General features: G+C 41.5%; 1 long non-coding RNA gene across 2 annotated transcripts in view; it reads right to left on the bottom strand.

Moving 5' to 3' along the window:
- The window catches only part of LOC109143604, a 29836-nt gene that overhangs the window by 1383 nt on the left and 6134 nt on the right, over nt 1–22319 (bottom strand). The window contains exons 1-2 of one of the 2 annotated variants that reach the window (XR_002043877.2): nt 16190–16406; nt 15957–16098 (exon numbers count right to left, since the gene is read on the bottom strand). This is a non-coding gene — a long non-coding RNA (uncharacterized LOC109143604). Of the gene's footprint in view, nt 1–15956; nt 16099–16189; nt 16407–22319 lie in introns of those variants that run through there. The other variant, XR_005602081.1, reaches the window with a different exon arrangement.

Here is a 22319-nt window from a genome sequence, read left to right as displayed (position 1 = left end):
GAATTTTTAAACTTCATTAAAACTGTTGAAATCTTTAAATGACTTGCAGTTTATAAAATAAATTGGTATTCTTTAACACCAAACAGGATAAACTGCAATTCTATTCAAATTATTGTTCTGCTTTTTCATTTTGACAGTAGAAACCAGGAATTTTCTTTCCATTTGACTGTAATATTACATTTGGTGCATTTATTCTGTTTTCTTCAAATAGAAGTGGTGATGTGTGGTGACAAGAAGACAGACCTCATACTACCATATATTTATACTCTGGAGAAGGAATGATGGTACATTAATAGGTTTATTAAAGAACGCTGCTGTCCTTTAGGCACTTAAAAGGACAAGGCATCAACCAGTTTCACAATTATCAACCCACTACCTATTTGTTTACCCAATTTAACATACCGAGAAGTAATCAAAGAGGAGAGATTGGGGAAAGAGGAGAGTTTAAAATAGCAGCAGTTAGCAAATACATCATTGGAGAGCTGAGAGATTTGTACACCTTGGACAAGATACCACAGCTCTGAAGTGATTTCACCATCTTAATATGGATTAATTGGTTTGGTCATATTTCATTGCAAGGTTGTGTTAAAGCTTTGATTATCTTAGCATAGCTCTGACCAAGGGAGAAAAAGGAGCACTGCTACTTCTGTTGGTACAAGAGCAAACCAACAGTCAGTCATTCAGAGGAACTGTGTTAATGATACAAAACATATGGTTTGTACTATTTTGTGTATTTCATACCTGCTTTCATCTCCTTACCATCTCATACAAGATAATAGCTAAAGAAAACTCTAAAGAAAAATTAGGTAAAAATTTCCCAATTCCCTACTCGTACGATTACATATAAAAGTAAGGTTACTGGGAAACATTATTATAAATATGAAGGGAAAACCAGTAAGTCATAAAATACCTGAGATACTAGATCTTAAATGAATCACTTCTCAATGGCCTGAAATAGCAGAAAGAGCCTCAGAGGAGGTAGAATATGGAGTCAAATGCCTCTGGGTAGTCAGTAGTATACACTGAACACAGTTTGGCATAGGTCAGATAAAAATGCTATTATCACATTTAATAAGTGTGAGTATATAGGGTTTGTTGAGAGATGTATAAATATTTTCCCATTACAACGTGCATGTGTTCACATGCAGGTATGTTTAAATATGATATAATGTACTGGTAGAAAGAAAATTGGGAGTTGAAATCTTAGTGTGGTTATGTCTCCCTAAAAGCCTGCCTAATAGCTCCAGGTCAGCGAGCCCTCAGCAACAGATGGCCTAGCTCCAAGCTGTAAGCAAAGCAGTATGGTTCTAAACTGAAAAAAAAACCACTAAAAAATTGCACCCTGAGAACTGGCTTTATAAATAAAGGAGATGATAGCCTGGTTGCTGAGAAGTCATTTCTCTCCACACAAGAGGGTAAGATCTTTCTGGTATTTCTACATGTAAATTCTGAGTCTTAACCTCTCTGGGAGAGATAAATGTGATACCAGACTCTGGAGCATTACATATTCTCTCTGTCTCTGTCCCTTTCTCTCTGTATATATTAATTTTATAGATCTTTTTATTGTCTCAACTATACTGGTTGCGTGAGAAGCAGAACAATAGGCCAAGTACTTCCATTTCACACATGCCACCTCCATAATTCAACAAAGAATAGTAAAGAAGATCTATAAACTTGTTATAAATCAGTGCCCTAAACTAAATTAACCATTGAAATAGATTACCATAAAAATAATGTCATAAAAATATTCTTCACCTTTCTAGCCCATGTATGTGTGTGTGTGCTTGTGTGTGCCCACACTCGGGCCACTATCCCAGCACCAAGGCCAGTGGTCATACTAACCATGTGGCAGGATGCCTTCCACAGCCTTGGAGGAGATACCAGGCAGGCCTGTGAGGATGAGCTTTAATATCTCTGTGTCTGGGAAAGTAACTCATAAACAGATCTCCTAAAATCTAATTACTCTACATAACTCACCTTTAGTAGTAGTGAGTCAGCCCTGCTTTCTTATTAGCAGTGAAGCACTAGTCTTTTTGGCTATATTTCCGTATAACCAAAGGAGCACTTTTGGAAAAAAGATAAAACCCAATTAAGCTGCAGGCTAAAGGATACGGCAATTTACACAATACACAGCCTCTTCCAAGACTGGGTCCTGCTGTCCCTACACACCCACTCCCCCAGTATTTGACCTTTATGTACATCAAGCTGCATGAGAAAGGCATGTGTAAATACATGAAGAGTTTACAGAGATGACTGGATGAAGTTCATTACTGGACTGATAAGGCAGTAGTTCAAGAGCTGGTAGGAGTTTTTCTGTCCAGCTGACAATCACTCTTTAAAAAGACACAAGAACAGCAAAGCCCAAGGTGGTTCTCCTGCAGTTGGCGCTTTCCTTACCCACCTCCAGCAGTGTTTTCTCCCGAGCTCACTTGTTGCTATCATTTAGTTCAGTCATAACATGGGAGCACACCTGTATGACTCAGTTATTGTCTAACTTTAGCAATCAAAACGGCTTTTTAAAATCTGGAAGTGCCACACTTCCAGACACAGCAACAACCACCCCTGAGAACCAGCGGCACCAAGGTAAGAGGAACTTAGCCCCTACACTGGCCTCCCTCTACAGCCGGCCATTCCTGATAGATTTTCTCAATCTGTACTTTGACAAGGCGATTCTCTCAACAAAAGTGAACTGTGAAATCTTCCAGTAAGGCAATTCAGCTGCTTGAAATGGTAGAATTGGGCAGCAGGCACCTGGCACAACCAGGGGTCTCATCAGCACTGAGAAGCATTGCCTTCAGTAAAAAATGGGAATGGAGCACAAAGAACAACTATGTCCAGCCAATAAAATGGGTTAAAACCCTAGAAAACTGCTCTCTTTCCTGCTAGTGAGATGGAGAGGAGAACATGGAGAGCAACAACCACCTCATGAATAAGAAAGAGAAAGCCTGGGGGAAATATGTGAAGTCTGAACTGAAGGAGAGGGAGTTGTGATACATGAGAGAACCGAAAACAGCTGTTTGGGAGGTATCAGTCATTGTCTCAGCCCCGTTGAAAGGGCTGGTCACCACTCCAGGAAGAGCCTATGAGGTATTTCCTAACTGGGGATTTTAGAACTGGACAGGAAACATGGATCACACTGAGGAAATGGAATTATTTCTCTCTTCTCACTGGGTTCACAGGTATATAGCTTGGGTTTTCCACAACCAAATGCTGGTGCACTGTGTGTACAAGTCTTTATTTTGTTTTGGTATAGGACATAGTGTTGCTGTAAAGAGTCAAGCAGATCACTGTCAACTAAAGTTTCCTTCATTTGAAATTAGCTCTATCTTTATCTCAAATGAGCAAAGAACAGTCTGTCATTACTGGGGCTAGGGCTGAGAGAGTAGGTGCTGAACTAGGATGGAAGTAAATTAAAGCAGCCGTACAGAGGTGTAACATGAATTTTCTAACGTAACTGGCACTGAAGTTAATTCAAACTGTGCAGCAATTCCCTTTTTCATACACTGTGGGAAACAACGGGGTTCAAAGCATCAATGGCCCTGAAGAGGAAGGGCTGTACTTTTTGTTTTTAAATGCCTCAGTCTGGTAGATAAGATAAATTCATCCTTCAAGATAGAACAGTCTTCATGCCATTCCAAATAATCATTGCTAGAAACACACTGAACTGCTAGGCCAGTTAATAACGACATCACATTTTATTTATATGGCTCCCATCTGCTAAAGCCTTCTAGGCAGCTCACAATGGGTTTGATTTTTGGCCAGAATTTAGCATAGCTTCTGTTTATATGGATGCAAATAACAGCAGTTGGATGGCTGTGTGCATAAACAGGTCTGACTACTAATCTTTGTGGCCACGATGCATGGTTTTACTCTTTCATGCAACAACAAAATGTCCATCTGAAAAATCCCTCTGACAAAGAATACAAAGTGGGAAAAAGAACTAGGTTTTTTCTGAGTTTAAATGGTTTCAAAGAATCCAGCACTGGCCTTGGCAGCCCCCACCACCATGAAAGGGGCATCACCACTATGCCCACTGCTCAGTGAGGACCCCAGACTTCACATTCCCTGGGATGGGGCACAGCCCTACAAAGAAGAACTAGATGTTAATTTCCTCCTCCCATCACCTCCTCTCTCACTCATCAAAATACCTTCCCCACTGTCAGCCAGCCCTAACTCCCTTTCTCACCCAACTCTGCAGGCATCTCTCTGCCAGTGTCCTTTCCCTCTTCCTTGCCTTCTTTCCGAGCTTTGTTTTGGCTCTTTTCATGCTCCTCACAGTCTGTTTTCCAACTCAGGGTACTGACTTCTCCAATGGCCCCTTCCTACACCACCCACTGCTGCCACTGCCATGTGCACTGATGTCCACGCCTGAGCAGCCCTTGCTTGGCGCTGCCTTCCACATGTCCTTCACCAACACGTTTCACCAGTGGATGACTGGCCTCTCTCTTAGGTGTCTGCGTAGGACAGATTTCCTCTTTTTGCCTTTCATGCTGGAAAAAGATGGAAATCTGAATACCCTGTCAAGTTCAGTGCTTATTGCTTGGAGTGCTTCTATCAACTTGATGGCAGTGAGCACAGTGCCTGGCAGTGCTCACTGAGCTGGGCCTTTGGATAATGGGGATATTTATAGTATATGCATTGCTTATGTACCGATAGCTGCCAAAGTAGTAAACAAACAAATGCTCTCCATAAAACAATGAGAAAGTAGGATCATAATCTTTGATCGATGAATGAGGATGACAGGTTTAAAAAGGCTTCCTCACTCTTTTATGCAGATTGTTTTCCAACTGCCTGAATCTCAGCCAGCATGAGGAGGCTGAAAGTCTGGAAATGGATTGGGAAGAACAATTCCACACTCTGCAATCTGCCCACCCTTGGAGAAGGATGTGAGTGTGTGTCTAGCACTGACCCTACAGGGCAAGAGATGCAAGAAGACAGACTCTCCAGGTGCCAAGAGTGACAGCCCAGAGCCACACCACAAGACGTGCACCAAGCAATCTTTACCTGCAGGAGCCCAGCAGGGACATCCCAGATTGGTGGAGACTTCAATGGGTGTAAGAATGATCTTCTACAGAAGCCGTTCTGAAGAGCGTTTCATTGAGATTTCCAACCTGAATCTGCTCTGGGAGGACGAGTCTAGGCATGGTTCATCCAACAAGTCCCCCAACAGGATGTATTAGAAAGACATGTTAAAACTAAGATCCATATATTGCTCTGGGTTTAAGTTTTAAATCAGTATCAGATCTGCCTGCAAACTCTAAATTTGCATTTGCATTTCCCTCCATACACCCACATCAAAATGAAGATATGCTCAGTGCAACCTCATTTATGTTTAAAATCTGATATAAACTAACCAATCTGTGTGTCTCAGCATGGCTCCATACACTGTCCTGGAAGTCCAGAGAGATTTAAAATCAGTGATCTTGATCAAGGCATATAACAAAATAAATTCCATGAATAACTGATTAAATTCCATTTAGATGTTTGTTTAGGTGCTACTTCCTCAGTAAATTGCAATATGTATGGTTTAAAAAGCAGCTTAACTGAAAATGTGGGACAGTTGTACCACACTTCATGGTGGTTTTGAACTCCTAGATGTGAATGGCCTGATTTCCAGATTGCCATGCAGTGATAACTACAAGTTACATCAGTGGGTGTTCCCATCTTTGAAAAACAGGCCATTAGAGACATTCACCTTGAAATTATATTACAAACATTAAAATACAATATTTGTCTGGATCCACTAAAATACTATTATGAAAGATCTGTATTACCTGAATAAGAAGCATTATTTGTTGATTGAAATACTGAATAAAATTAATGTTGATGACTCAACTAATAACTTCGTATTTAAACAACAAGTTTCAAGCAAAGCTTCCTCAGGCATTATGGAGATGGGAAGCATAACATGCCATTGCAATTTTAGGTAGGCAGAATGCAATTATCCAAATTGGATTCTGGCCAGAACAATGGGCACTACCCCCTCCTATTCTTGTTTTTAGAAAAGCTCCCTGACAAAAGCAGCAACAGCTGTTACAAGAGAGGAATCCATCAGTTGCTCACACCGCCCACACACTTGATTTAAACATCCTGAATTCTTACCACAGACAAACAGCAAAGAAACTGGCCAATCACCTACACATGGAAAGTTGCATGCTAATATTCTCCTTCCTCTTGGACTTTATGCAGGAAAAATTCAAATTTTTTACTTGAACTGCTTTAATTTTTCCTGGAAGATGGGTGTCCAGAGCTGCTTTGAGTGGGCTGAACCTGCTGGAAGGCCCTGTTGGCCAAGACATACTGAGAGATGCAGGGGAAAAAATGGGTGTCTCCTCAACCATCCCATACCCCTGCCACTCTCCTGTAGGCATAACATTTTTAACACATGTGCTGCTACATCTTCCCTATTGCTCTCTGCACTCTAAGTCACATGGGTCTTTCCTGAGGAATGGACTTTGCAGATACAGATGGTAATTAGCTTTATGCCCACTGAGATGAGCATGAAGACCACAGCTCAGAGGAATTCTCCCTGTACCAAGATGGGACTGCAGAGCAGTGATCCCTTCTGGCATCTATTCCACAATATTACTAGACCCAAAATAAATATTCTCAAAAGACAAGTGTTCTCCCTACAGTTTCTCCTTGAATTACAAGGCATTACATAGTCTCTCTGGGATTCAAGTATCATCACAATCACAGAACAACCTCTAATGGCCATTTAGGATTCACAAAAGTCCTGTTTCAGTGGAGCACTCAAGCCTGGCTCCAGATGATCAAAAACTGCAGGTCAGGAAAGCACTAACCTCCTGGAAAAATGGCAGAACTGAGGTACATGTCTAAATCCCCCCTGGACAGAGACGAGGTCATTCACACTTAAAAGTGCTTTACTTTTTTGGGGTTCAAGATTCCCAGAAGAATTGCACTGGACCAGTATTGAACCCTGCCAAAAAAACAACCAACCAGCATTATCTCTGTCCCTTTCCTCCTGAAATGCTTCCAGAGCTGTTAGCAGACCAAGGCTATTCTAGAACTAAAAAGGGAAATTTATTCAACAAGCACTATAGCAGGTGGCAGCTGCTAAACAATCTGCCACCAATCAGCAGTTTATGAAAGAGAGTAAAGAATCCAATAATAACTCACAGTTGGGGAGGGAGACACCAAGCCTGCAGTTACTGAGGGAAGCTCATAACTACACAGAGTCAACTCTTCAGCAAAATTATTTCTTCTAAAATCTGCTTAATTGCTGAAGTTGGCACTCCCCAGCTCCTGCAGTTAGGACACCCACAGCTGACCCACCACGAAATAAGCTGTAGGTTAGAGCCAGGAGGCTTCTTAGGAGGGCCAAGTTGGTAAAAATTGAGCCTAGTGGAAAACCCAAATAATTTTATCTCTGTTCTTTTACCCATTTCCTTCTCCTGGAGAAAGTCTTTCCTTATGCAAGAGCCCTGGATTTTTAGGGCATTCAGCCCTTTCCAAGATGTAAGTATGCAGATCAGTCAATGGCACGATTTTCTCCAAAATCTTCATGGTGCCAGTCATGGTGAGGTGGGGCTCAGGCTGTACAAAGTATGAGGAAGATGGTGAAGGTAGTATGCCAGGGCACCTGAGTCCATCTGCAGGTTCCTGTACCTCTTCATCTCCAATGAGCTGAGTTTGCTGTGGTCACTTAGAACTCAAAATCCTGCAGGTATGAAATTAAGCAAAATTGATCTGAGCTCAGCTTCTGAGGACTAAGACAACTCCATCCAGCCTCATAGTAAATCTGGTTTTTTCAGTTATATTACAGCACCATCTACAGGCCTTTTCTGATGGAAACCTTGCCTCAGACAGGTTGTTTCACTATCTGTGTATAAATATTTTGTGGCTTCAGAAGCATGTCTAGTGCAGTGACAGACTGCACGGTCCAGCTTAGTGTAGATGGGTCAAAATGCCATTAGACTGGGCTGACAAAATAGTTGGGTAACAGATGACAGACAGGTTTGCTTCTTCACAAGAAGTAGCTAATTAGTGAGTGGCCTTGGATTTCAATTGCTTGGCTCTAAAGCACCATGTAGGGTTAATCAATTCACTTTTATTTTAAATATTCAACTAAAATTGCATTTTAGTTATACAGTTCTGTTTAGAACAGTTGAACCAGAACTGCAAGAGAGAAAAGTAAAAATGCAGAAATCAGATTTCAGCTAAAAATTGAACAATAGATTTTTACTGCTGTAGTATAGGATTAAAATGCTACTGTCCATGTAGGAGCACATATGTGAAAGTAGTAAGAAAAGTTGATCCACCAGGATCCTTATTCTTATCTTAGCTGTTTGACACAGGTAGAACTCTCTACAAGACATAACCTGGCTCATCTCTGGAGACTATTATTTGCTAAATTACATGACAGAACAAAAGAAATTTAATTGCTGCTGTGCATTTATAAGGTCCTGGGATAAGCACTGGTTCCATGTGAAGAGGGGTGTGGTAAAGCAAACCTCCATGACAGCAATTATTTGTAGTAAAATAGCATCTCTTCATGCAAAATTTATCTGCTGTAAAAAAGTGCTTCTGCCTTCATCTGAAGCATCAAACCACAAACACAATGTAGATTGGTCATTTCTGGCACCAAATGCAGTCCCTCAAAATCCAGAAGTGAGATACAAACAAAATGGGAAGCTAAATGGGAATCAAAAACTCCAAAGCTGGGGGGGGGGGAGGGGGTGTGTGGAATAAAGGCTGGGAAAATTTTACCTTCCTCCTAATGTTTTTTGGCTCTTGGGAGGGGAAATGGTATTTCAAGCTGTTCTCTGCAGTTAGGAGAGAAATGGACTTTTCTTTTTTGATAGGAAACTTGAGATTCAAACAATCACATGTAGAGAAAACCTGAAGCTTTAGGACAGAATATTAACTATCACAAGGCTTGTGATAACATCACAAGTGCTGGCAGCACTTTGTGAATCAGCACACAAAGTCTACTGGAAATTTCCAGTCTTTGAACCTCTGCCATGAAAATAATTTAGCTCTAATATCTGTGTCATGTAGGGACCACATGCATAAATGCCTTTTAAATGGCATTCTCCCTCTTATTCCTAAATGGAGAAAAGGTAAGTGGACGGGGGATATGCACATGTCACAGTTACCACCTGTGCAAGGATTTTGTTGTCTTAAATGCGGTTGTCTTGAATACTACACGTCTTATGGAATTAAAAGTAATAAAGTTGCTGTCTTATTGATGTGTAACAGCACAGAGTGCACACCAACCACTTCGGATTAATTGCACATATAAAAACAGATTTCTTTTTTAGAAGTCTGCATGCAGAGAAGAATCATTAATTTCCCTTGAAGTGATTCCCAAACAGGATATGGAGCCTCTAACAGCCCTTTGGGTTGTGCCAATTGTTTTGTGCAGGTGTTTAATCCAAGTGCTCAACCGCACGTAGGGAACAGTCATTCTGCAAGCACCGGGTGGAGTGGGAGCTGCATGGTGGTGTCACATAACTGCAAGGGGTTGATTCCTCAAAATCAGCAGAAACCTTGGGAAGCTGCTAATTCTTGTAAACAAGAGCCTGGGCTTTATGGAGCAAAATGGAGCATAAAACACTGAAGTACATGAGAACCAAATCCCTTCTGCGAAAGCCTCTTTTATTATTGTAGTGAAGCACTAAAACCTGCCATAAACAAGCTGATTGCTCATTTCAGCCTCTCTCTCTGCAGTCAGGAAAAGCAGCAGCAACCACAGACTGAGTTGAATGGCTAGAATAGGAAACATCTCTTGAAGGTCAATGCTCCTTGTATTTTTAGGTTTCGTTAGAACTTCCTCATTCACACGGACTTGAAAAAAATATATACATATATAGGATAAAAGCTGAACTGCAGTTGTTGTATGTACAATACATCCCACCCTTTTCCCTCTCTTTGTAGCACTGCAGTTTGATACCAGGCTGCAGAAAGATTGCATGGCTCTGAGGTGAAGGAAGGGGAGAGGTCCCAAGGCATCACAAACAATTTTTGAACCTACCACATCTGATTGTGAGGAGTCTGATGAAAAGAGAAGCTCCTTAAAAGGCAGTATGGCATCTAGTGAAACAGATTGCTTGCCTACCTCTGACTTGCAGGAAAGCAGCCCTGCTGCAGGAACCAGGTTGAGTCATTGGCAGTGTCTTGGGAGGATGTAGAGAAAGAAGGGGAGGAGAAAGACGAGCAGGATGCGGGAAGGCTGCACCCCACAGCCTTGCACAATCAAAATATGTTTCTAAAGGGACAGTGACTGCAAAGCTTTGTGCAAGACTATCTGTGCAGTCTGAGTCACAGTCTCAAACCTCTTTGTACTTTTTGTCCTATTCTCTTTCTCAGAGGACACCTGCCACAGCTCTTCCTTCTCTAAGTGACTCAAGCAGGTCCTCAAAGTGATTCCCATACAACAGATCTGAAATTAATTCCAGGCAGTTTCAGTTTAGTAGCTTCTAGAGATGTGGAATCAGGACCTCAAGGAAAAAAAAAAAAAGAAAACTGTGAAATGGGTATAAAGGTTAGAGAGGATGCTGTGATCAAAACCCAGAAAGCCCAGGAGTTCAGCCCTTAAAAGTGGAACGTAGTCCCATGATAATCTGCACTCCAGCCTGCCTTGATCCAGAATTAGCAGTAGCTTTCACTCAACCCTATTCAAAAATCAAGTTGCTTTAAGTATTGTCAAATATTGTCAAATACCCAAACTTACTGAAGCAGTTGAAGTGCAGAAATGAAGCCATGGCAGCTGTGACACTCACAATGCCCAGCGTGCCTGGGACATGCGGCCACAGAGAACGCAAAATGCAATGAGTGCTCCCCAGCCTGTCTTCAAAACATCCCAGCAGCCAGCACCTGCTGCTTGGGGGGCCAGCAGCTGGCCCTGCCCCACATGAGCATCACACTCTTTCCAGCACATGAACTGGAAAACAACTTCTTCCACCAAATGGAATGGATGGTTGGTGCTATGGGCAGGCTGGAAGGGAGCACATGAGCTCAGGCTGGGTTTCACCAATGAAATGTACCTGGCATAAAGCAAGTGCATTCACTAATGAATTATTCCAAGGTAATTAACAGTCTGAGGGAGACATTTGCAACAGTTTAATGCTTACTGTCAAGGGAAGCTAGTACCAAGCTCAGCACTGCCTCACCACTTACAAAAGGAAACAAAGCAAAAATAGAAGGGAGTGAAACATCAATGAAAAAAATATGGCATCTGTGAGCTGTTAATTACAAAGGTGCACATGTTAGAGTTACAAGGATGCTAATAGAGTTTCATTAGTAGACAAGCGATCTGGTTTTGGTAGCTTTATAAAAGAGCCAGCACCCAGTGGGCCCAACACTGGGCTGGTGCAAACAGCATTTCACTAAAGCCCATGCAGATCTGACTTTGGCACTCGACACTGTTTGCATCTCCCAGCTCCCTGGTAAAACTGCCTGCAAGGTGCACAGGGAGCCATGGGGTTCTGTAGCTTTTCACACACTAGGTGGTTGTATGCCTGGTCTTTGACATACATTTGCATCTTTCAAGCTGTAAAAAGTGTTTGTTTTTCAGCCTGAATACTGGCTCGAAGTGTAACACTCAGCCCACTAAGATGCTGGGCAGTTGAAGCCCTAAACACAGGCAGAGCGCCAGCTAGCACACACTGCCTCTGCAGGGAAGACACCCACAGGAGATTAGTAGCTTACCCACATATAACAGGGATAAATAAATGGCAAATAATCTGATATCAATCTTACAGTGTGCTTTTTTTTCTTTTTACTATGCTCAAGGCAACATAACTCAAATGCTTCTGTGCAGTCATTATGCACAGAGCCAACATGAGCTCCCACTTATTAAAGTATATTTAGCACCCTTACTCTGAAGCTCTCAGATCAATGGAGTCCACAGTCTTAATCTCACGTTGCTCTTGCTAACAATGTGGTTACTGTAGTGTTGGCCCCGATTCTCAAAGGAAAGAGGATATTAGAGCAGAAACCTCTGGTAATGAAATCTTGTGTAATGAAAGACTGTTTACAGTGAAATGTTCACATGTTGCCAGCAAATCAGAGCCTTACAAGGTGATTTCTGAAAGCCTTTATAATTATACAAGTGCCACAACGTGCAGTTGGGTAGCAGGCAGGTTATTTAACATTTATTGTTACCACATAACACACTATAACTCTGCAAGCAAAAAGGGTGTGAGGGATAGCATACTTCACAAAATACACACAACACAATTAAGAATCACAGGCTTGGAACATTTATAAGTGCTTTCAGTATATGTTACTCCTTATTAAAAATGAACTGTATGCAGCTCAAGAGAAAGTCTTTTACCTGTAGATAGCAAGAAACCACACTGAAGAAATCCTTCCAGTGGATGGTAAAAGAGTGCAGCAGCCATATAATGAAGGAGCATGTGAAAAAAATTAAGCATAGTAGGGAGAAAGCCTGTGTCCTATGGAAGTGCTGTCCTGTGGGACAAGGTGTTTCAGCCTACCTCATAACTGGTGACAGGTGAATCAAAGCAATCTTCTTCTCACCAGTGGTATGAAAAGACTGGAATCCTCACAGTGCTCTAGGTGTGAACAAAGGCTGTGCATCTGCAAATCCTGTGTATGTGATGATACTTCAACACAGAAAGGTTATCCGTGTTGTGAAGGGTTGCAGGATTAGGCCCTCAAGGTAAGAATTGAAGCAAAGGGGAGCAGAGTGATTTACATACCCAGGTGCTTCCCCTTGTATCAAGAAACAGTTAAGACATTTGCTTTTCTCTTGTCCTCTGAGTCAAAGCTAACTGTAAGTAAAACCAGCTTCACCTCTTGCAGATCTAATGCCCATCCTGACATTCAGCAGGACTTCAGCAACCCTCATTCTGCTACCAAAATAGTAGAACTTTCTGTTTCATAAAACTTTATATTTCAAACATCCTTTCAGAATGTTCTCAGCAATATCAGCAGCTTTCAGGAAGATGTACCCATGTAATCATCAACCAGTTGATCATCTACCTTTTACAGTATCCCACACTAGTTACTCTCTCCACAACCAAAAGGTCCACAAAAAGACCCTGGTGTTTGGCTCCTTGTTATCAATTGAATTTCAGAGGTGGTGTAGGGGTTAATAGATCAGGTACTAAGAAAGCCAGGAAGCCATATGTCTCCTCTGCATGAACAAGCACACTAGAAATATGTCTGTCTGCTTGGCCAGCTCTGCCAAGATCATCTTCCATCAAGATCACTCTTTCAGGATAGCACAGGTGCAGCCTGTGAATCCAGTATATTCATCAGCAGAGCCTGAAAACTCTATTACAAATTGGAGCTCATTTGATCTAGACATGTGTTGATGCATTAGAGACAGGTCCTAACATGGGATATTCAGTGTCTGAACAATAAGGCAGACAAAGACTGGGAGGGAAAGAGACAGCACAACTCCCCCATGATCATAAAATAAAGGAAGAACCAGGAAAAGAAGTGCTGTAGCCTACCCCATCTGCTGTGCTGCTCAAGGACCTTTTACTTTCTGTTCATTACTTGTTAATTATTTCTGAATGCTGGAGAAGGCAAAAAAAAGCTAAAGACAAGCCCCCATAGAGTTAGAAAAACATCCCTGCTGTAAGGCAGACTCAAACTGGTTGAGTTTGAAGCCAAAAGCATTCCCAGGAGAGGGAGCAGAGCTTGCTGCTACAAGAAAAGGCCCAGTTGGTTTCTGAAGCCCATGGACATATAAACAGAGATAAAGCTTGAGACAGAAACTTGGAGAAAATTGCACAGTGGAAGCTGCACACTCATGAGCAAGCTGTGTCTTTCAGAGGATGGGAATGTGCACTAGCAGGCTGCCACGTGCAAGCATGTGATGACTGGGACACAAATGTGCCACAGTAAACCTGGCTCCTTTGGCACAGGGTTGCCCCAGTCCCACACTCTGCTGCAGCTCCACAGGTTTTAAACACGAGGTGGCTGGGTCACTCCAACCCTGTGTCCCTGTAAGATAACCTGCAGATGAAAAACCATCTCGGTGCCACTAAAATCCCACTTTTCTGTACTGAGGAGCAAATGTCCAGTGGACTGGGTGTGCACTTTGGGGGACAGCATTCCAAATTATTTGAACACTGAAGTGTGGGCATGTACATATTACCAAAGGTACTCTGGCTCAACGTAGATGCTGTAGATACTTATGCAATTTGCACAATAAACTCACCTCAGACACCAAGCTCCAGAAAGTATCTTCCATTTTGAGGTTTTATGTCTCATCAAGTCAAAAGTCAATAAAAATTAAAATATGACAGCTGTACAGAATTTTATAGCAACAACATGAAAATTGTGATTTACAGAAATTTTTTTTCTTTTTTTTAGACAAAATATGAGGGGCAATCTCTTGTCTGTAAAGACATATCCTTCAGTAAAGCTATCATAAAGAATTTAAAACCCTGATAATGATAAGGGCAAGGTTTAATTTTTCAGTACTTGCAGTACCTATGCCAATGCAAATATTCTCTATGGCTTTGCTCAACATTTAATCTTTCCCTTTTTTTCCCCCTTAAAAAAATTCTCAGGTAAATTTCTAACATATCCAGAGATATTTTAAGATAAAGTTGTTTTTTGAAAAGCTTTTGTATGAGCTAATTACCAAGTATAAGAGAAATGAGCAACAGTTTTCTTTGTCAGAGTTAACTGTAATGTTGGGTCAAGCAGCAGAGCCCAACTTTAGAGCTGTTTGCAGCATTTATTACAACAGTGATTAAATAAGCAATCTGGAGCTGCCTGCTTTTACTTCTTGCCTCAGCTCTGCCCTTTCCATGGTGAATTCTGCTATGACTGATGGGAACTGATAGCCACTCCTCATCCGTGTGCCCCGTGACCTGCTGAGCACAGCAGCAGAGGGAAGTGGGCAGGCAGACATGAACACCACTGACAGCAGTAGGTCCTCAGGACAGGAGTGATCTGATGGGGCTGGGGCAGGCAGCTGCTGGATCCCCAACTACCACCTCTGCTCCTGAGGATGGGTAGTGAGGAACTTCTGCACTCAGAAGCAGCATTAATCTCACTGCACTTGACAACCAGCAGTTGACCTACCCCTCTAAAAGAGTGTCCTAATCTTTTTTTGAGCCCATTTAAAACCTTGTTCTCTAGTCAGGTTAAAAAAATAAGTGCACAATTCAATTAGGAGCTGTACAAAACAAGAAGTTTCTTTTATTTCCTGGCTGAAAGGTTGACAGGTTACTCAAATGAAGCTACAGCACTGCTGAGCACTTTCATGTCCCATTGGCTTCAAACAACTCCATGAACTCCAAAAACCAAGTCCAGTATAAACACATAACTTAAATTACATGAACATTTCCTTTCTCATTCATCTTTCTCTACTCTACAGAAAGGTTGACTTTCCTAATGATGTTTTAGACATATTGGGAAAGTGTATAACCCATTACATAGCCATAAATATAACTATGGAATTACACTAGTTTTCTGATTGTCTAAAGAATTAATAGGGATATGAATGCCCCAGCTTGCAAAATCAATTTGCATATTCAACTTAGATGTTTATGCTTCAAAACATTTTAATTTCCAGTTCAAATCATTATCATCAGTTCTGCTCTGATCTTGCCACACATGTAACTCAAGTAACAAAAATCTGAGAAAAAGCTATAAAGGAAGTCAGTGAAAGTTCTGTGATGACAAGGTCAAAATACTGTTCAAATTTGAAAGAGAGGCAGTGGTGTTTATGCCAATACAGAGTCTGTATTACTCATTGCTTTTCCCCAGCTGGGTAGCTTTGCCAAGCATCATATTCTGCTGGGTTTCAGCTATACTTGTGTGGATGTTGCTCCACAGATAAAAGACAACCATAAGAGAAGGAGTCATATACATATACATATACATATGCAATGTGCTCCTACACCATTGATTTGGTCGCAGAGCTATAACAGTTGCTATGCCATCACTAATCCTCTCTTTCCTGATCAGCTTTTATATGTTACGGCTGAGACTGTACTTACTTCTTTTTAGTGACTTGGTAATGCAGATAATACTTCACACAGGTCTCTTATTCACACCGATGCTGGCAAAGTACAGGCGTGCTTTAGAAATGCCACCACAGCTTCACAGAGCACAGATGACAGACGCACAAATTCACGGACCCTGTAAGGCATGGGCAATGAAAGCGGTGATGGAGAGCTTCCACTGGTAAAACATGGTCCAAATAAAATTCAGAAAGGTTTAACATACTCACTGCAGATGACTAGGATCCTGAATAATTGCTCCAGGGAGTGTGTGCAGTGTACAGCCATTTCACTGTAGTAAATCAGGTGATTTGGTTTGAATGTCTCCCTATCACCACTCCAGCATTGATCATGCTGCCAGACCCCAGGTAAAGTGTCTACCAACAGCCTCAAGAAGCCAGAGAGGGATTGGTTACGTCCTGGCCACGAGTGGGGTGGAAAGTTTCTCTCTCCACAGCAATGCCTTCATGTGAAAGAGAATGTGAAGAGTTGTAAGCAGGTTGTTTGCAGGCAACACACATTTAATCTGTCTGCCTCTAAGCATGCACTGTCCAGAACTGCAATTAATTTGCAGATCAATCTGTCACATCCAGACTCCCTCTAGTTCCCTCCGCAATGCTTTCTAACAGGTCTTTGTTATGAACATGATTGTGGATGGAGATACAAACAAAGAAATAAAATGGGTAGGAATAAGATCTGAAGTCCATCAGCAATTTGATTCAGTTTGTAACCATGAACATTAATGTCTGTAGTAATATCCCTAGTTTTAAACAGCTTCTGCTATGGAAAACTGGAAAACCACAATAATTGGAATCAACCTGATGAATTTAGTACTAGGACACAACATTTTGGAGGGGGATTCATGTAAGTTCTGTTGGTTTCCACAGATCAGCTCTAGTGTATGGCAACTCTAATGTCAGGTAAAAGACGTTGATGTGTCTTTAGTATAATGTTATTCAATCATACTACTTCTAATTTATTTGTAAATTTTGAGCAGAAAATAGAAGTCTGGAATTTGTTTCAGCAGACATCTGATAAACGTCTCATAAATCTACAATTCCCTCCATTTTGTCCTACCCATTACCTTTTGCACGGCAGTTCTGTTTGAGGGTTCTTTTCTTGGTTGGTTTTGAGGGTTTTTTTGAGAAGGGGATACAATGAATTTTTTTTTAAGGTAGAGTTGCACCTGCTGCATATTCAGTATACCTGTACAGGAAGGCTAATCTAAATCCTCCTTACTTGTCATTTTCCTAGGTTACAGTCATGTTTCTTGCAAAATGAGATGTGTTTTCAGTTCACAGGATCCAGATACAATTCACAGAATTTCCAAAGGTTGATTCTCAGCGTTGATCTGACAGCATTTCCTTTAACAATGACCTTCCACTTGCCAGCAGTGTGGAGAGGACAAACTAGCACAAAGCACTTTTGAACCTACCCTGAGCACACTAAACAGAAAATTACTTTTTTAATGATCATCCTTCTACTTTCTGTGATAACTTCTTTACTCACTCTTATTCTACTATTTTTGTGTGGTTATCACATGGGTCTCATACCTTCAGAAATGGGTCTCTTTTCTCAACTCTAGACACTTATTTGATCTAATGCAAAATTTGCTTTCTTTTCCTTTCCTTCACATTTTTTGCCTCTCAATGAGCTCCACAAAATAACTTTTCTAGTCTTGCCATATAAGGCTTATTTCCTCTGAAGGCACATTGGTAACTTTTATCAAAGCACACTTCCCCATGTATTTTGTGACCTCCGCTCTCAAAATCTCTAGGAACTTGACTGCAACTGAAGTTCAATTTACTAGCCCTTTATTTCCTATTACCATACTGCTTCTTTCATAGACTAAGGTAATGTTAGTTTCCTTTGTGTCCATTTACACCCCTCTACCTCCCTATAGAACTATTAAATATTCATTAATAATGCATTTAGTATTCTCCTACAGTGACGAAACTCAGCATGCTCCTATCTCTCCCGCTTGCCAAAGACCAGCCAGCAAGCAACTCATCTGAGACCACAGATGCTAAAATTTATAGATGTGGCCTCTTTTTTGTCATTTCCCAAAATAGCACAGGCTTTCTCAGGATTGCATTTGAATTAAATAATAGCTTTTTAGAAACATACAATCTAGGTTTTAAGAATTACTACTGCTGAGAAACCCACTGCAACCTATATGAATTTGATTTGAATTTGGCTAACTTCAATTTTCTTTTGTAAACTGCAAACAAGTCAACCCTAAACTTTCTTTTAATGGAGTTAATCAGATGCTTGCATATGTGGTTCATTGATGAACCTATTTATGTTGTTACAACCTTTTTGGGTGGTAGACCTCGGCAGGGGACAGACCCTCCATCACATGGGGTCTGGTAGAGGGACAGTGCCACCAGCCTGGTCCTACCTTGCCTTCTGCAGCGGGAGCACTGGTCTGTGCCACAGTGTTGCTTTAGGACCTTATGTTACACAGACTATTCATTGCTGTTCCTGAAGCTTTGCCCACAATCTGAGCCAACAGAAAGTGAAAAAAATCCATCAGCTGAGCATCCAAATCTTCTTTCTCAGATTTTCTTTTAACTTTCTGCTCCAGGTTTCCATAAGTCAGTAAAATCTTCATTCTTAGCAGCAAGAAGCTACCTTTTCCATGAAAGGTAGTTTCAGCAGCCAACCTTATGACAAAGGAGTGAGTAGCTCATTAGCTGTGAGGAAAACTCAGGTGTCTTGCAAATGTCCCTAGCCAGGAGATGTGAAGGCATGAAAATGTTCGGGACCACACATAACAATTCACACACGTAATTGTGTAAGCTACACCTTGTAGATAAAAGTGGTTTTTTTAGAAGGGAGGGGACTGGGGGTTAGAGGTGTAGGTATTCTTCAAACAGCAGTGAGGATGGTATAAACACTGAGTAAGATGAAACCTCTTCTACAACGTTTATTCGCAAAAGGCAGACTGAAGTGTTTCTGCTCCCCACAGCAGAGTGCAGGAACCCCTCTGGCTAGCCACATGTTTAGAGGCAATGCCACTATAAGGGGGAAAAAACCCAGAGATAATTTGCAAAGTTCTGGCCTTCCAATATCCTTTCCAAGAGTGTAACGGAAGTGCAAAGCAGACCTCAGCACCTAACCTGCCCTCTCCCACTCTATAAGGCGTAAGGAAATGAATCACACTTGCAGGAAAGCAACACAGCTGATGCGGTCGTTAATAAAACACTTTTTCTGGGGTTTTATTCTATTCTGGTGTTATGCTCCTTCAGCTCAGCTCTCAGCATCTTCCAACAGGATCAGCAGCCATCTGTGATGCTGTAGCTGCTGGGGATGCCACCCGTGTGGCAGAGGCTGCACACTGGGACGAGGAGTCCACAGCCACTCCCATTTCTTGGCCACAAATTCTTTTCCTGGGTCAGGCTCTTGAATAAATTTGCTGTTACTGCCTTGATGAGCAAACACAAAGTATTCCAGACCCTGTAGCACCACCCTGAGAAATTTCTCCCTTTTCCTGTAATCAGATTTTTCCACAGGCAGACAAGCTTGGGAAGGTCTTCTGGCAAATCCCTCCCCAGAGCATTTCTTTGGAGCCAGCCTTATGACATGAGAGCGAGTAGCTCATTAGCTGCGAGGAAAACTCAGGTGGCCTTGCAAATTCCCCTTGCCAGGAGATGTGAAGGCAGGGGCTCCAGGGCCTGCCAGCAGCTCCATGTGCCTTTGCATGGGCCAGCAGTGCCTGGGGGGCTGGGAGGAGGCTGGTGTGGGCTTCCTTGACTGGCAGGATATGGCAAAACAACAGTGGTGTAACAGAGCTTAAGCCATGAATCATTTCTAAACACAAGAACTGGTCTGCCAGTCCTAAGTCTGTCCTGAAACTCTGTGGGTTTCCCAAACAAAGGGAAAAAAGGTGAAATAAAGCAAATCTCTCATGGGCTAAGCCACCGACTATGTCCAACCCCTCCCCACTTGTACTGACCCTAGCAAGTCTAGGTGATATTCTTTGTATCCAAAAGAGCAAAAGCAATATCAAATTAACCATTAGTTTCGATTTATGACAAATCCTTTACTGAACTTAAATATTTTATGCAAAGAGAGATGTTTGCATGTAGACTTTTGGTGCATGTACCTTTTTGGGTATTTCATTAGAGGCTGTTTTTGCTAAGTTGCATGCCTAGTAGGAAGCCTGGCTCTTACCCATCTTTCTCCTAAAACACAACCAAAGTAACAGGCCTCATGCAATCAGCTGCAATGGGTCTGATCCTTAAAAACAACATTTGAGGAAGCAGGTGTCTTCCAGCGAGCCCCGCGCTCCGCAGATGGGCCGGGCAATTAAGTGCCGCGGGAAGAGCTGCCTGGCGCGGCAGAAGCCATACCAACAGCTTGGTAATGGCGCTGTTCTCGTGAGAAAAGCAGGGTCATTATTAAATGGATGGAAACTGTTGTTTGTAAAAGGCGTTTATACAAACATAAACCCTTCTTTACTGCCATATTAAATTTATCACAATGCAAAGAACTGTCAGTAAGAGGGTGCTCCGTCTTCCCCATCCACCACAAGCCCATTTAAAGCAGATAACTTCATCACCGGTGTGTTAATCCAAAACAGTATGTTCAAAAATGGATCAAAATACTAATCCTCCTCAAATCCTTTGCATTCCTGGCAGAATCCCTTTCATTCCTGTTCAAGGTAAAGTTAGTTACTGATTGCATGAAATACTGGGAGCAATGCCTATATAGGGTACTTAACACCTTTCCTTATAAAAGAGAGCGACAGAAAGAGAGAGAGAAATCATTCTTCCTGAATAAATTTTTATGCAGCTATTACTCGCAGTAGACCTATGACATTTGATTTGAAGAATAATGCCTTTACTTTCTTTCATAAAATTTCACTTGTGCTTTGCTTGGCCAACAGCTGAGAAGCAAAACCTCTCTTCTCTGGCTTACATTTTCTGAGGAATAGCAGCTCCACAAGCAAATGCATAAGCAACAAGCAAGCAGCACAATTTTTTGCTGGAAATCCAAGAAATTGCTGCAGCACTTGGAAAAGCAGAAGGGAGACAAAGAGGCTGACTGTTACCCAGCTACATGGTCTGTGTAGCTTACACCCCACCAACACCCAGAGACAGCAGAAGCACTCTCAGAAATATGAAAAAACAGGAAAAAAAGGCTGCCATAATCTTTCCTCACTCTGCTGAACATCACCAAGATCCAACAAGTAACTTTTACAGTCCTATCCATCACTGGGATAACAGGATCTCCTGCTATCATTAGTTTTCAGTTCAAGTGGTAGTAGTCTCTGCTGAAATGCTTAAGGAGATGGATGAAAATCCTATAGGTGACAGGGAAAAGGCAATTCATAGCATCATACAGGACTCAGTTTAACTGTTTTTCTTTAAGTAAGTCCTGGTTTAAAAACAATGCTTTGCTTTTTAAAGCGATGCTTTGGTTTTTAAAAAATCTTTTCAGATTCAAGCACTGTGAAATATCATTTCTTCCCGAAATGCATCCCCATATGGCACACGTAAGGGACACAGTCATGGACTAGAATTTCTCCACAGAAACCTGTCTCAGTCAATGTACAGATTGAAAAATTAAAATCAGAGCAGCAACCAAAGCCTTCTTCAACAAAGGCCGGCTGGGTTCTGAATGTAAAATTAGTAATTATGCATAATTAAGAAAAAAAAAATCAAAACACCCAGCAGTTTTCTACAAAGGAAGTCAATTTCAGTTAGTTATTCTTAAAAATATTTTCCCCAAAAAGAAATGAACAGGGGGATACAGACTGACCTTGAAGTGTTACACCATTATCTTCTGTGAAATCCAGCAGAAAAAAACCCCCACAAATTATTTTATAGGCACCTGGCTCATTATGTCTTACAAATTAAATCCTCATTTATCTATATGCACCTAACAGTACCTATTCATCGCCTTCACTTAAAAACACATTGCCCTTCTTTCTAGCCTTGTTAATTTCCACATGCTAATTAAATTTAAACTCATAAATGTATCTGTTTAGCATGCATGACTAGATCATCCCTCAATATCCATTATCCACTGTACATTCCAACATGTTTACCTACTGCTTTTGTTTTGGTTTGTTTTGTTTGGATCCATTTCCATCAGTTTAAAGGAGGGAGCTTATGAATTTAAGTTTCCTATTTTGATGCTGAGTGGCTGGATTCTCAGGCTTAGTGCTTTTGTAAACACCTTTGTCTCAACTGACTGTGAGGCAGAGGTATTTTCAGATTATACCATCAGAATACGGAAGAGCAGAATGGGAGAAAAAAATCCTTCTGCAAAGCAGCATATGGAGCATTTCAGCAAAGGTAGAAATTCTTTTTTTCCCCCAGTCCTTCCCATCGCAAAGTCTGGCTAAATACG

Source organism: Corvus cornix, chromosome 5 (assembly GCF_000738735.6).
Source record: "Corvus cornix cornix isolate S_Up_H32 chromosome 5, ASM73873v5, whole genome shotgun sequence".
In the NCBI taxonomy this organism is placed as follows: domain Eukaryota; kingdom Metazoa; phylum Chordata; class Aves; order Passeriformes; family Corvidae; genus Corvus; species Corvus cornix.
This window is presented reverse-complemented; position numbering and strand designations above follow the sequence as displayed.